Source organism: Eubalaena glacialis, chromosome 17 (assembly GCF_028564815.1).
Source record: "Eubalaena glacialis isolate mEubGla1 chromosome 17, mEubGla1.1.hap2.+ XY, whole genome shotgun sequence".
Classification (NCBI taxonomy): domain Eukaryota; kingdom Metazoa; phylum Chordata; class Mammalia; order Artiodactyla; family Balaenidae; genus Eubalaena; species Eubalaena glacialis.
In genome coordinates, this window is record NC_083732.1 from 48895522 (window position 1) to 48910219 (window position 14698).

Consider the following 14698-nt stretch of genomic DNA (forward strand, 5'->3'; position numbering starts at 1 on the left):
AATGCACTAAACAATTCCTATAAAATGTCCTAGCTGGGGAGTTAGCTATGTGATAAGGATTCCCATATATGGGAGTGTGTGTGACTAAGCTCTGAGAGAAAATATGGCAGAGACGGCTGGCTACAAATCTGGGATAATTCCCTGAGAAGGAAAAAAAGAAGAAGGAAGGATAACAAAACCCGCGGTGCACAGGAAATGCCTGGCTCACAGAAGGGTGAGCACATTTGTGTGGGAAAATGCACAATCTGGCCAGCGCCAGTTCCCAGTGGAAAGATGTCTTCAAAATGCTCTCTCCCCATTTGCACCCTTTCAGATGCCTAAGAGCCTCTTCGGGGACTTTTGAAAAAGACCCTGGCCCTTCAGGTCAGGACATTTTGAACAGCCTTTCTCACAGGCTTAGCTCTGTGCTCCTTGCAAACTGCTAAATCCCTCAACCTCTAAATTTTGTTTTGAAGTCATAAATTTCTCTCCAGGCATCTTGGTTTTCAGAAACCAGCACAGCATGTTTCATTTGTGAACAACTGGAAGAAAGCAGATTTACTGACAATTTTTTTTTTTTTAAGATTTTTTAACTTTCATTGGCTTTTAATTTTACATAAAGTTATGCCCCCTCTGCCAGAGGTAGGAAAGTGCAATGGAATTAGAGTAGCTTAATCCTCAGAATTGCACTGGTGTGCTAGTCTAAAAATATCTCGACCGACTAAAATGTTGGGCTGAATTAACAAAATATAATTGAGGAGAAAGGAATGTAATATCCCTCACTTAGCTTCAAAAATTCAGCTGCACGAGTGCATTTAGGGATTTATCTACTAGTAAATGTACTGGTCCCCGCCCGATTTCCCCGCAGACAGGCCGCTGGGGGTGGGTTCAGGGGGGCCCAGATCACAGCCCCAGCCCTGCCCCTTGCACACATGTATGTTTGGGGCAAGTCACTTCACTGAACCTCAGCGTTCTCACTTGAAAAGTGAGAAAAACAAGAAATCTTTCCCCAGAGATGGGTAAAGAGGAAATGAGATGACAAATGTGAAGCATTGATCACTAAGTTCTCACCAAATAAACACCTGTTGTTATCAGGTCATCTGTCTCTGCATGGGCACCACTTTGGAGGACAAATTGATCAGTGGGCTCCCCTCAGCTTTTGGTATTTCTGCTCTAAACCAAATCTGTAAGGGGCAATACATTGAAAATGTTAAAGCCAAAAATGAGTTTCTTTGGAAACTCAACTTAATGCACACAATCTGAAGAACTTGAAACCATTCACAGGGTTTCAATAATTAACCACATATATTTTTAATATATCAGTCGATATCCTTATATCAATCTTTCTTGTAAGTCCCAGGTTGAGTGTCAAGGTCACTGCCCCCGTCACCCACCCCCTTGGTAGGCTCGTGGCTAGAAGCAGCTCATGGCCCAGGTAGAGTTGCTATCAATCCTCTTCATGTCTGTTATCTCATTCCTGCTCATGTTAATATGTTAATTCACATTTCTTTCCTTTTCTCCTGGTCTCCCTCTCTCTCTCTCTTTCTTGCCCTCTCTCTCTCTGGTACTTAGAGACATTAAGTTTTCAGACTAATGCTGCCACTACTACATTTCCTCTTTATAGTGACTGCCTGGGTTCAAACCCTCTGTTATGCAAATCTTTTAATCTCCCTGTGCCTCCATTTCCCTATCTGTAAAATGACCTGAAGCAAGAAAAGACCTGCTTCCTGACAGTGTTAGAAAGGGACAACCATTTGTGCTGTGTTCGAGGGCCACGAGGCACAATGGAAAGAGCGAGAGCTTAGACCTGGAGGAGCCTCCTTCAAATCTCAGCTCAACCATGTTCCAGCTGTGTGGACGTGAACAGTTATTTCATGTCTCTTGGCCTGATTTCTCATTTGTAACACAGAGCAGTAGACTGTTGCTGCTTACCCCATATCCATTTCCTGTTTTTTTTTTTTAACCAATAAAACCCTGATTTTGTTTGGAGCTGAAAAGTGCCCAGATAAAATTTTTCATTTCCACTCTCCCATCTGATACTGGCCATGAGCTGTAAGGAGAAACCACCAAGTACAGCTGATAGAAGCTTGTCTCTAAAGGACAGCCTGGGCTGCCATGAACTTCTCCCTTCGCCTTTTATCCTCTTTCCCCTAGAACCTGGGCACAATGCCTGGAGGGACAGCAAGCCACCCCGTAACCGTAAGGTGACAAACATGAGGATGAAGCCTATACACTAAGGATGGCTGAACAGAAAGAGGAAAAACCCTCCTCTAATCGCCTCACAGGGTTCCCAACAAGCACTGGGCTGCCCACCTCCAAGCTTGCAAAATAAGGTTGCAATTCAAATAGATCCCTATCTTTTAAGTCTTTGTTGGTCAGTTTGTCTGTTACTTGCAGACAGACTCTTCTCAAAACAGGTACCCACAGGAACTAAAATGATACTTGCTTCCCAGGATCCCTGTGACAGTAAAGTAGGTTAGGTACGTAAAGTGTTTAGCATGATTCCTGGCACATGGCAGACTTCCAATAACTGTTTATTCCCTTCTTCCCTTTCCCATCATCACATTTTGAATTCTCCTTGATACGGGTAATTATCAGAGCTACTGGGGGGCCGTCTCAGATATTTTGCTCTTAATGTGTCCCTAAGTGTGAGTTGCCCAACTGAACGTGATCCCACGGTCTGATGTCAAATCCCACATGTTTCTAGGCTGCCTTCCTAGAGCAGAGTCCCAGGAGAAGGGGCACTAAAGGTCAGGCATCTCTGCACTAGTACAGGGCATTTATGATAAAGTCCAACCTCCATATTTCAGGACTGACGTCCCTACTGAGAAAAGGGTCTGAAAACCACTGTCACGTTGGTTACCTTTATATGTTTAGCTTAAAAAAGCTAAGGTACAAGGGAAACACGGCAGCTTTCTTCAAATATCACTTAGGCCCCTGGGGAGACTTGGCCAAGTATTAGCTGTGTGGACAGCTTCTGAAAACCCTTCCAGTTCTAGATAAGATGCATTGTGGATCACGGGCTTTGAAAGGATGACCATGATATATTCTCAGCAAGTGTTTAGTGAATTGATTAATTAATTAATGAGTTAGGTATTTAGTCCTGATGTTTCTATGGGTAAATGCAGCTTGAGTCCCAATACGCAACTTATTGGTGAGAATATGCCCTGTGTGAAGTGGGGGTCACCTGGCTTTGGGGTCATCTGAAATCCAGCCTCTCCCTGATGAGCCCCTTTCTGGGACTGTCCAGGGAAAACCACCTTGAAGGGTCAAGGCCTACAGCCTTCCCCAGCCCAATTTCAAAGGCAGTGACTATATAACTTAAATTGCAAAGGCCAGAAGGACTGGTTTATGCTCACTTTTCTGAGACAGTTGTTTTATTTCAGCTGAGTTAGCATCACACATTTTTGGCATCTCCTCCAAGAAGTCTATTCAGTAGGCCAGAAGCATATGAAACGGAGCCTTTGCTCTCAGAAATGGCATACTGACTGTACTTAAAGTTATTAAATCTTGAATGACTGGAAGAGAAAATGTCATAATCTTACCAGCAGAGAAGAGAAAGCACAAACAAAATCTCCTAATGTGAAGACAGCATGTTGGGAAATGAAGCAAAAGGGAATTTTTCATTACTTGTATCTGGGTTTTATGTTATAGTGAGAAGTACTGCCTACTACAGTTGGTTTTATATACACCTCCTCTATAACTACCTAAGGACTCCATTGGCCAAAAATTTAATCAAATATCTTGGTTTCTAGTTAGTAGATTTGTGGCAAGCATCAGTGACCAAAAAAAAAAAAAAAAAAAAATCTGAAGTATTTCCACCTACTTGGACGCCGTAAATGTTCCCTTCTCAAATTCAGGTTGAAAAGAAGGAATTCTCTGATGGAAACAAGAGAATGAGTTCTCTCACTTTTTATTTTTAGACTTAGACAACACATTCATTTTATTGAGGACTCAGCATTAAGTTTGAAGTTCCAAACATTGGAACTCATTTTTGAGGTGATATTGGAAAATAGCATCACATTTTTTAAATGAACTTTTTCCACTATCCATAAAAGTCAGCTGAAACTTTTCCCATCATTCTTCATTCCTATGCCCTGACCCAAATTTACCTTTCTATTCTCAAATTTCAAATAAAACCCTCTTTCACAAATGATGAGAAATTTTGAAAAATGAAATTAAGCCACATGACTTTGGCAATGAGGGGAAGGATGAGGTTTGCCTGTATGCTTTCATTATGACTTATTTGGATCATCTAAAAAGCTCTGCATTTTTTTCTCTTTGTAAAATTTTTAAAAAATTGTTAAAAATTAAAAAAAAATTACAATTTTAAAAGGTTACACTCCATTTATAGTTATTACAAAATATTGGCTATATTCCCCATGTTGTACAATACATCCTTGTAGCCTATATTACACCCAATAGTTTGTACCTCTCACTCGCCCACCCCATATTCCCCCTCTTGCACTGGTAACGACTAGTTTGTTCTCTATATCTGTGAGTCTGCTTCTTTTTTGTTTTATTCACTAGTTTGCTATATTTTTTAGGTTCCACATGTACGTGATATCATACAGTATTTGTCTTTCTCTGTCTGACTTATTTCACTTAGCATAATGCCCTCCAAGCCCATCCATGTTGCTGCAAATGGATTCCATTGTATATGTGTGTGTGTGTGTGTATACACATATATATATCTCACATCTTCTTTATCCATTCATCTGTTGATGGACACTTAGGTTGCTTCCATACCTTGGCAATTGTAAACGATGCTGCTGTGAACACTGGGGTGCATGCATCTTTTTGAATTACTGTTTTTGTTTTTTTCAGATATACACCCAAGAGTGGAATTGCTGGGTCTATGACTAGAAAACTGGTAGTTCTATTTTTAGTTTTTTGAGAAACCTCCATATTGTTCTCCACAGTGGTTGCACTAATTTACATTCCCACCAACAGTGTATGAGGGTTCCCTTTTCTCCACATCCTTGCCAACATTTGTTATTTGTGTTCTTTTTGACCCCCCATTCTGATAGGGTCAGGTGATATCTCACTGTGGTTTCGATTTGCATTTCCCTGATGATCAGTGATGTTGAACATCTTTTCATGTGCCTGTTGGCCATCTGCATTTCCTCTTTGGAAAAATGTCCATTCAATCCTTCTGCCCATTTTTTTTTTTTTTTTTTTAATTTATTTTTGGTTGCACTGGGTCTTCATTGCTGCTCGCGGACCTGCCCATTTTTTAACTGATTTGTTTGGGGGTTTTTTGTTTTTTTGTTTTTTCTTATCCCCACCCCACCACGCTTTTCCCCCCTTGGTGTCCATACATTTCTTCTCTACATCTGTGTCTCAACTTCTGCCCTGCAAACCAGTTCATCTGTACCATTTTTCTAGGTTCCACATATATGCGTTAATATACGATATTTGTTTTTCTCTTTCTGACTTACTTTACTCTGTATGACAGTCTCTAGATCCATCCACGTCTCAACAAAAGACTCAATTTCGTTCTTTTTTATGGCTGAGTAATATTCCATTGTATATATGTACCACAACTTCTTTATCCATTCGTCTGTCGATGGGCATTTAGGTTGCTTCCATGAGCTGGCTATTGTAAATAGTGCTGCAATGAACATTCGGGTGCATGTGTCTTTTTGAATTATGGTTTTCTCTGGGTATATGCCCAGTAGTGGGATTGCTGGATCATATGGTAATTCTATTTTTAGTTTTTTAAGGAACCTCAATACTGTTCTCCATAGTGGCTTTATCAATTTACATTCCCACCAACAGTGCAAGAGGGTTCCCTTTTCTCCACACCCTCTCCAGCATTTGTTGTTTGTAGATTTTCTGATGACGCCCATTCTAACTGGTGTGAGGTAACACCTCATTGTAGTTTTGATTTGCATCTCTCTAGTAATTAGTGATGTTGAGCAGCTTTTCATATGCTTATTGGCCATCTGTATGTCTTCTTTGGAGAAATGTCTATTTAGGTCTTCTGCCCATTTTTGGATTGGGTTGTTTGTTTCTTTAATATTGGGCTGCATGAGCTGTTTATATATTTTGGAGATTAATCCTTTGTCCATTGATTCATTTGCGAATATTTTCTCCCATTCTGAGGGTTGTCTTTTTGTCTTGTTTATGGTTTCCTTTGCTGTGCAAAAAAATATTGCTGTGATTTATGTCTATAAGAGTTCTGCCTATGTTTTCCTTTAGGAATTTTAAAAGTATCCAGTCTTACATTTAGGTCTTTAATCCATTTTGAGTTTATTTTTGTATAAGGTGTTAGATAATGTTCTAATTTCATTCTTTTACATGGAGCTGTCCAGTTTCCCCAGCACCACCTATTGAAGAGACTGTCTTTTCTCCATTGTGTATTCTTGCCTTCTTTGTTGTAGATTAATTGACCATAAGTGCATGGGTTTATTTCTGGGCTCTCTATCCTGTTCCATTGATCTATGTGTCTGTTTTTGTGCCCGTATCATACTCTTTTGATTACTCTATCATTGTAGTATAGTCTGAAGTCAGGGAACATGATTCCTCCAGCTCTGTTCTTCTTTCTGTTCTTTCTTTTTGGCTATACAGGGTCTTATGTGTTTCCATACAAACTTTAAAATTATTTGTTATAGTTCTGTGAAAAATGTCACTGGTTATTTTGATAGGGATTGCACTGAATCTGTAGATTGCCTTGGGTAGTATGGTATTTTTAACAATATTGATTCTTCCAATCCAAGAACACAGCATATCTTTCCATCTTGTGGAAAGATTGTGTCATCTTCAATTTCTTTCATCAACATCTTACAGTTTTCGGAGTACAGGCCTTTTGCCTCCTTAGGTAGGTTTATTCCCAGGTATTTCACCCTTTTTGATGTGATGGTAAATGGGACTGCCTTCTTAATTTCTCTTTCTGATATTCCATTGTTAGTGTATAGGAATGCAACAGATTTCTGTATATGAATTTTGTATCATGCAACTTTACCGAATTCATTGATGAGCTCTAGTAGTTTTTTACTGACATCTTTAGGATTTTCTATACATAGTATCATGTCATCTGCCAACAGTGACAGTTTTACTTCGTTTTTTTCCAATTTGGATCCCTTTTAGTTCTTTTTCTTGTCTGATTGCTGTGGCTAGGACTTCCAAAACTATGTTGAATAAAGTTGGTGAGAGTGGACGTCCTTGTTTTGTTCCTGATCTTAGAGGAAATGCTTTCAGCTCTTCACCATTGAGTATGATGTTAGCTGTGGGTTTGTTGTATATGGCCTTTATTATGTTGAGGTATGTTTCCTCTATGCCTGCTTTCTGGAGAGTTTTTATCATAAATGGACGTTGAATTTTATCAGAAGCTTTTTCTGCATCTATTGAGATGATCATATGGTTTTTATTCTTCAGTTTGTTAATGTGGTGTATCACATTGATTGATTTGCAGATATTGAAAAATCCTTGCATCCCTGGGATAAATCCCACTTGATCATGGTGTATGATCCTTTTAATGTATTGTTGGATTCAGTTTGCTAGTATTTTGTTGAGGATTTTTGCGTCTTTGTTCATCAGTGCTATTAATCTTTTTTTGTGATATCTTTGTCTGCTTTTGGTATCAGGGTGATGGTGGCCTCATAGAATGAGTTTGGAAGTATTCAGTCCCCTGCAATTTTTTGGAATATTTTCAGAAAGATAGATGTTAACTCTTCTCTAATTGTTTGGTAGAATTCACCTGTGAAGCCATCTGGTCCCGTATTTTAAAAGCCCTGTATTTTATACATTGTATTTTCTTTAAATCTTGTAAAAATGGGTAGCATGCATCCTTTGGGGAAAGCAGGAGGAGGTCATGTGAAAATGAATTTGTTCCTCAGATGCACATCGGAGCCCTCTGCCAGCCTGGTAGTGTGTGACCTGAACTGCTGCATGCTGCAAGGGAAGCAGTGGAGAGTGGGGACTAAGTAGGAGCTGAGTCCACCATACTTAGGGCTTGTCAGACAGCAGCAGGGGTCTTGTGTTCGTCTTTGAGGGCCACATTTTAGCCCAGGCACTTCAAAACCAGAGAATCTCCAGAGGGGCCGAAGGGCAGAATCCAGCTGAGGTGCTCTTAAAGGAGCGACTGGTGTCCTGCGTTAAGAGACGGCCCAACGGGGGCAGAGTGGCTGCCCCAGTGCTTGAAGCTCTGTCACGAGTGAGGGGCGGTGTGGTCAGGTTTAACATGCAACAGCAGCTAGATCAGAGTGGAAGGAAGAAGATATGAGAAGTTGATCTCAGATTGTTGGAGGAGGTCATGGAGAGGATGTGACCACTGGTTGACCCACAAGCTGCACCCAGGTAATCAGAGGCTCCTCACCCCCTCCCCTGTCCTCGGAATGTACATTCTGCCCACCATTTCCACAGTGGAAGCTGTTCCAAGGACATGGCCTTGAAAGAGTAAGGTTTGCTGAGGCCATCTGGATGGGATACATGACTGAGCCCAGTAAGCCCTCTATATAAACTTTAAGATTCTGGTGGGCAGGTGCAGAGATCTATTCATCTGGCAGCCGCCTGAGACAAGCCTTCTAAGTACGTTCCCTTGTTTATTAAACGTGCCGCCTAGCAATCTGGAGCGGTCTGCTCTGTCTTTCCTCTCTCCTTGCTGTTCGTGTACAGAGGCCAGTTTGTGAACCAACACACATCAAGATGAAGAAACCCATTCTGACGTGGAGAATTGCCCCGAATGAGTGGACTGCCCTCATCCGAGGATCTGGAAGTCATTCTAGTAATGACTTACATCTGTAAATCTCTTTAAAGTCTACAACACTCGCATATGTATCATCTCAGCTGAGAGGTATTAGCCTTGTTTTACTGAGGAGAAAACAGACATGCTGAGAGATCGAATGACTTTTCCAAAGTCATAGAATCATCCTAGAGCCTTAGAGTTAGAAGAGACAAAGAATGTCATCCAGACAAAGAAGGTAAGTGACAGACTTGAGATTCAAATCACATTGCCCAGGCTCCTGGTCCAGGCTCATAGATTACATCCTATTTCCTTTCAGCCTGGTTTTTTTTTTTTTTCCTGGGAGTTTTCAAATTCTGTCTGGGGGGCTCGCTGGGTCATCCTTCACCCCTCTTTTTCCCACCCTCAACCACAGGTTAACAACTTGAGTGAGTTTCTTAACCTCTCCAAGCTTCAGTTTCATCAGTTACCTGATGGGGATGACAGTAGGACTCATCTCATAGGTCTCACACTGTGAGTTAAATCAGATGATGCATGTACGTCTCTGGACATAGAATTAACACCCAGTGGGTTTTCAGCTTGATTTTACCTCTGCCACCATGTAGTCCAGGCCTCTAATTCCTCACTGGGAACCATTTATAATAGCCTCCCAACTAGTCTTCCCACATCCATTCATGCCCAGTCCAGTTGATTCTCCATACTGTAGATGAGGGACCTTTGTAAAATGCAAATCTGATTGTGTCACTCTCTGGCTTAAAAACTGCAGTGGCTTCCACTGATTTTTGGATAAAGGCCAAGACCTTTAACAAGGCCCACAACCCTGAGTGTGGCTGGTCTCCACACGCCTTGCCAGCCTCAGCTCATGGCAACCTCCTCTCATTCGGCGCTGACCACACCAGGCTCCTTCTCACCTCAGGGCCTAGAATATTCTTCCACACCTTCAGGAAGCAAGGTAGCCCCACCCCACCCTACATACTGTCAGAGCCCCGTTTCCATCCGTTGGTGGCGCTATGCCCACTCACAGCTGTATTACTGTGAGTATTTCACTACAGTCTGTCACTAAACTATAAGTGTCTTGAGGGTTTTGCTCACCAATGTTTCCCAACACCCAGCGCGGGGCCTGTCATTTAGTCGGTGCTCAAAGAACATGTGCTGAATGAATAAAGGCTTTGTAGGGGACTCTTCCATATAGATTTCTGTGTGGCTTAAGCTGGAAGGTAAGACTAGATTTACTCCTAGAGCCCTTCCTTCTCTGGGATTAGATGATTCCATGCTTCCTTGTACATCCTCTCGCCCTGCCCTCTCCAGACACTGTAGCCTTTAGATGAGCCCCCAGGAGTCTTTCGATAATTCCTTTCAAACTTACAGACAAATGACTCAGAGAAGCAGAAAACAAACCTTGAACTGAATTCTGTGCAAATTCTCATCTTGACATTATTTTTACTCCCCAACAGAATGTGAAAAGTGCCAACTCTCGTCACTGTTGGTGGGAGTGCCCATTGGTACCAATCACTTTTGCAGTCCCTCTGGCAGTATCTTACGGAACTCAAGATGGTCAAACTCTATGACTCAGAGATTCTAGTCCTCAGCAGACATCCGAGACACTCTTGCACCTCTGCCCACCACAAAGCAATGGCTGGCATAGCAAACAAACAAAAACATAATCACTTAATTGTCCATCAACAGAAACATGAACAAATACATTGTAATACGGTCATACAATGGAATACACTAGACCAATAGAATAAAGTAAGCCAGAACTTCATGTATTAGCATGACATCTTTTTTAAAAAGTTTAGTAGTAGAAGCAGATCTCAGAAGGATGCACACCAAATAATCTCATTTAAAGAAATTTTTAAATAAGTGAAACCACAAAACGTGTTGTGTAGGGATTCTTAACGATGTAATAAAAGTATAAGGACATGAGATGGGATGGTAAACAGCAAAGCCAGTTCAGGGGCTGCCTCCAGAGTGGAGAGAATTGCATGTGATCTGAACACAGGGTACCCAGGGGCTTCAACCATCCTGGTAATATCTTACTTCTTAAGATGGATAGTTGGTAAACCACTAGTCATTATAATAATATCTCTGCCTTTTTGTATATCTGAACTATTTCATAATTTTTTAAAAAACACTTTAAATATATTTGGAGTGGCTGATTCAACTTAAAACAAGAGCAGCCACACTGGGTTTTCTGGCTCATGGTAAATTGGGTTTCCTCTCCCCTTTCTGAGATGAGACGTGCCAGGTGAATTCCAAGCATCCTTGCTGTGTCCCCAGGTCTCCCCTCTCCCTGGGCATATTCTCTGCTGACCCTAGTGAGTACTCAGGCCAAAAAGTTTGAAAGATGTTTGCCTTTAGCCTGGGGACCAGGTACAAGATCCTTTATGCTCTTGTAGGGACCTAGGAGGAGAAAGGGCTGAAAAGAAAGAATTGGGCAAATAGATCGGAATTTAGCTCTAAGGTAGGTATTAGAGGTAGGTAGACAAGGTAGACAAACGTAGGCAGACAAATTCTTACTATACTGGCCAGAGGGTTGGTCAAGGCTTTTGGTCTTTACATCAGGTGTACAGATAAAACCAGTTTTCTCCACCAGAGAAGGCCTGTGGGCAAAAGCTGCACAGCCTCCTGTTCCCTTCCATACCACGTACCATGCACCTGTCTTTCAGCAGCTGCCCAGGGAGGGGGGAGGACACGTCCTCCTAAATCAGCGGGACATTTTATTTGTCTCCTGCTGATAAGCTGTGTAAAAAGATGTCAACACAAGTTCTGCTCCTGAAATCTACCATCCCATCGGCCCTCTGCTCCTTCTAAGAAAGAGCGTAGGGAGATTACAGAGCCACCAGAGAAAACCAGCTGGGCCCAGTGATGAGAGGAGAGGACTCCGTGCTATGAAACCGGCCTGGAAGGGTGCTGCGAGCAGGAAATTTGTTGAGCTCTGTCAGCTTGAACTCCAGACGGAACCAACATTTCTCACAAATAAACCTCAGACACAGCTCTCTGGTTTCCTTACCGTCCTGACTCAACACCTAAAACAGGTCAAATCTACTACATTTTGGCAAAACACTTCATAATTAACTGAGGTCCAAGGCTTGGGAAAGACGCTCTTAGCGTGGCTGGTTTATCCTCAGGGCTAAGATTGCAGGAGCCCTTCTTGGGGCTGCCGTCCTGCCTTAGATGCACCTCCATGGTTGTGGGAACCACTTCACAGACCTGCCTTCTGCCCTGAGGTTATTGAGGCCTCTGAAAAATACTGTCTCACGGTGAAAATCACGGGAAGTTTGTGTTAACGCGAGCTTTCAGTCTCAGGGCAGCCCTAACTCGAAGGCAAGGCGAGGGGATAGGAAGGAGAGTGACTGGCAAAGGGTTGGACGTTGCAGGGGAGGGAGGGAGGGAGGGAGCCCTGCTCTGCTCCAGGAGCCGGCACTGCGGGACACAGTGGCAGGGCCCCGGGCTGGAAAGTCACCCTGCCCAGCCACTACTGTGTGAGGTGCTCCGGTGACAGGCTCGCAACCTGCCTCTCCTCTCCTTCTCTCTCTCTCTCTCTCTCTGTCACACACACACACACACACACACACACACACACACACACACCCCTATGGCCTGGTGGATGGGAACACAGGCTCTGGCGCCACACTCTATGGATTCAGATCCTTGCTACACCACTCACCAGCTTGATGACCTGGGCCACGTTATCAAGCCACTGGGTGCCTCAGTTTCCTCCTTCCCTTCCAAAGAACATTAATAGAAATGACAGTCCCTGCCTCGTGCACATGGCCAGGAGGATGAAATGAGTTAATATGAGTTATGTACTTAGTACTGGAAGAGAGTAAGTCTGAAGTGGGTGTTTGGTCAACCAAACCAGGGGGAAGTGGGGGGAGAGGGATAAATTGGGAGATTGGGATGGACATATACACACTACTATATATATTAATAAAATAGATAACTAATAAAGACCTACTGTATAGCACAAGGAACTCTAGTCAATACTCTGTAATGACCTATATGGGGAAAGAATCTAAAAAAGTTGGATATATGTGTATGTATAACTGATTCACTTTGCTGTACAGCAGAAGCTAACACAACATTGTAAATCAACTATAAATACTCCAATAAAAATTTTAAAAAAAACTGTGAGGTTTCCCATTCCTCATCCTCTCCCCACTTGTCCTGCCTCAATTCGGCCCCAGTAAAACCCTAGAACAGCCAGGAGCCTTCAGGCTGCTCTGCCCACCTCTCCCCGAGGCAGTGAGAAAGGCTGGGGGGGCCAGGGAATCAACCACAGAGGTTCAGAACAATCGGCACTGCTCCAGGGGAAGGTCCAAGGCCCCCCCTTGCTCAGTCATCGTGTGTCCTGTATCTTGCTCGGGACCACTGAGGAGGAGGGGACATACGGCGGCTCTTATCCGTGGTTGGTGCCCTCTTGTGCCATCAGCCTGCATTTTGGGGACGCTGGTTAGACACTGTCCTGTTCTCTTTCTGGTGTTAGGTGGGGATTATAGAAATGGCGGCATCCCACACTGTCCCTATCTCTGCCCTGCAGCCCTGATCGGGCCCCTTGCCCTATGTCCCCAGAAATATTGCTAATGTTTGTTAAATGATTAATATGTGCCTGGCCCTGGGCTAAACAGAAAACTTTAATGAACCCCGTGAGGTGGGTATAATACTATACTCATTTTCCAAGAGAGGTCAAACATGGGTTAGGGAGTTAAAGCGACATGGCAAGGTCTTAGCTCCCCTTAGACGCTTTGCATTTAGCCCAGAACTGGCTTGACTCTGTTGTTCCTTGTTTGTTCGTGGGCCTCTCTGGCAGGGTGTGGGTGTTAAGGAAAGGTGTGGCTCTTCTCCTGTTCTCTTCTATTTGTCTTGGCTTCCTGAAAGCACGTAGAATGCTTAGCACAGGGCTGAGTATAGCGTAGGCTGTTAACGGATGTTAGCTATTATTATTATATAGTATTTACTGAATACACTGTATTAGGCCCTGGAAGTGGGCCAAGAAAATAGGACACAATTCCTGTCCTCCAAGGGCTTACATTCTAGTGTGGGGTTGGGTGAGATGGGAAAATGAGACTCGTGCCAGAGTAAATTGCAAATGCATCCAGTAACTGCTGAAAGAGAACAGAAGAAGGAGAGATACTCTTGGGCCGAGGTCATTGGGGAGACGTCCTGGAGGAGGAGGAAGGATGGAGAAGATTTCGGAAAGAACGGAGGTTGTCTACAACAGGATGGAGAGAAGCAGGCCTCGGGGGCTTTATTCTCAGAACCTCAGCAAGACGAGGGTCAGAGCGGGGAAGGTCTCAGAGGCTAGAACTCACCGCTGTGGTCAGAGCCACTGGGCGCCCAAGCCTGGTGATGACAGGACGCAGCGTGTTGCTGTGCCAGAAGCGGGCTGGGAGTCTGCCTGCCCAGTTTACAACTGTGGTGTTTATTGGCTACATTTCATCAGGCAGAAGTACCATAGTTTATTTAACCATTCATTTTTATTGGGCTTTTAGGTTGTTTTTCAATTTCCCACTACTATAAATAATGCAGCAAGGCAGGATGGTAACAGACACGGACATGACCATCAGAAAGGCCTGTGTTTTAATACTTTCTCTGCCACTTACTAGTGATGTGACCACAGGCAAGTTACCTAATGTCTCTAAGCCTCAGTGTCATTCTCTATTAAACGAGAATGATAATGCTACCTAACTCACTGAGTTGTTATACATCCAGGAAAACCACATTAAAGTTAAAAAAAGTTATCTCTATGTATTTGACTGTTTATCGTGTGATTATTAGGTGCCCGGCTCTGCTCTTAATAAGGCAGTTGTGAGGATCATATGCCTTATTAAGAAGACATTGTTACTAATAGCCTCATGTTTGATGTAAGTGAAAACTGCAGGAACTTGTCCGAGGTCACCAGCCAGAAGGAGGATGGTATTGAAAGTGAGTAGTCACGTGCCAGAGCCCACATTCTTCACCGTGCCTCTGCTCTCCTGCTCGGTAAGTGCTGGCTGCTACTGCATTTATCATTATCATGCTGCTGTTGGC

At 43.1% G+C, this 14698-nt stretch overlaps 1 long non-coding RNA gene across 2 annotated transcripts in view; it reads right to left on the bottom strand.

The window, feature by feature from the left end:
- Positions 1 to 14698, bottom strand: part of LOC133076968 (uncharacterized) — a 64491-nt gene that overhangs the window by 25541 nt on the left and 24252 nt on the right. The gene's annotated exons all lie outside the window — the stretch shown is intronic.